The following is a 1,563-nucleotide window of genomic DNA, read 5'->3' as shown; positions in this document are numbered from 1 at the left end:
AGTTTTCAGCCAACTATATTTTCATGCTTAATGGTTACAGACAACTAAACATAAAGGATGTACTCATTTAAACAGAAAAAAAAAACTCAATTTGTGAGAATGGTCTTTATAGGCCAATTTTTCCACTTAGCATCTTTATCATTGGCAGAAGAAAAAATTATTTTTTTTAACGATGAGTTTGCCACCAGAACACAGGCATAGTGAAAACCAATACTACATCAAAGCTCAAATGGGAAAGGAAAAGACTCATATCATCATCATGGTCATTGGACACATAGGTTCGGGCAAGTCCACAACTACTGACCATTTGACTTACAAATATGGTGGCGTTGGCCAAAGAACCACTGACAATTTTGAGAAAGAGGCTGCTGAGATGGGAAAGGGATCTTTCAAGAAAGCTTGGGTTTTGGATAAATGGAAAATATAGCACGAGCATGGTATCACCATCTACGTCTCCCTATGGAAATTTGAGACTGGCCAGTATCAGGAAACTCTCATTATGTCCCAGGACACAGAGACTTTATTGAAAGCATGATGATGGGGCCAGTGCTGTGGCATAGCAGGCAAAGCAGTGGCTGCATCCCATATGAACGCCAGTTAGAGTCCTGGATGCTCCACGTCAGATCCAGCTCTCCGCTATGGCCTGGTAGAAGATGGCCCAACTCCTTGAGCCCCTGTACCCATGGGGGAGATCTGGAACTCTCCTTCTCTCTGTGTGTAACTCTTTCAAATAAGTAAATAAATCTTTAAAAAAATAAAACATGATAGGCACATCTAAGGCTGACTGAGTTGTCCTGATTGCTCCTGCTGGGGTCAGAGAATTAGAAGCAGTATCACCAAGAATGGACAAACCAGTGAGTGAGCCCTTCTCGCTTACACATTGGGTTTGAAACAACTAATTGTTAACAAAATGGATTCCACTGAGGCATCCTACAGCCAGAAGAGACACTAGCAAATCGTTCAGTAAGTCAGCACCAACATTAACAAACTTGGTTACAATTCTGACATGGCAGTATTTATGCCATTTGCTAACATGCCTTGGTTCAAGTGACGGAAAATAACCAGCCATGGGATAAGCTTGTAATTATAAAGAAAATTGAAAGTACATCACTGTAAAAATTAAAAGAAAAATAAGAAGTAAGGAGTGGGAGTTAGTGAGGGAGGTGAGGGTGGAGGGTACGGTAAGAAGTATCATTTATGTCTTTAAAACTGCATATATGGCCGGTGCCGCGGCTTACTAGGCTAATCCTCTGCCTGCGGCACTGGCACACCAGGTTCTAGTCCAGGTCGGGGCGCCAGATACTGTCCCGGTTGCTCCTCTTCCAGTGCAGCCCTCTACTGTGGCCCAGGAGGGCAATGGAGATGGCCCATGTCCTTGGGCCCTGCACCCGCATGGGAGACCAGGAGAAAGTACCTGGTTCCTGGCTTCGGATCAGCACAGTGCGCCAGTCACAATTCACTGGACATAGTGGCCACTTGGGGGCTGAACCAAGGGAAAAAGGAAGACCTTTCTCTCTGTCTCTCTCTCTCTCACTATCCACTCTGCCTGTCAATAAATAAATA

At 44.2% G+C, this 1,563-nt stretch overlaps 1 pseudogene; it reads left to right on the top strand.

Moving 5' to 3' along the window:
* Positions 1-229: 229 nt before the first annotated feature.
* LOC133756556 (elongation factor 1-alpha 1-like) lies at positions 230-1,051 on the top strand (annotated as a pseudogene).
* Positions 1,052-1,563: the final 512 nt, after the last annotated feature.

Source organism: Lepus europaeus, chromosome 3 (genome assembly GCF_033115175.1).
Source record: "Lepus europaeus isolate LE1 chromosome 3, mLepTim1.pri, whole genome shotgun sequence".
NCBI lineage: Eukaryota > Metazoa > Chordata > Mammalia > Lagomorpha > Leporidae > Lepus > Lepus europaeus.
Note: the sequence above shows the minus strand (reverse complement) of the source record. Positions and strands in the feature narration are given on the sequence as shown.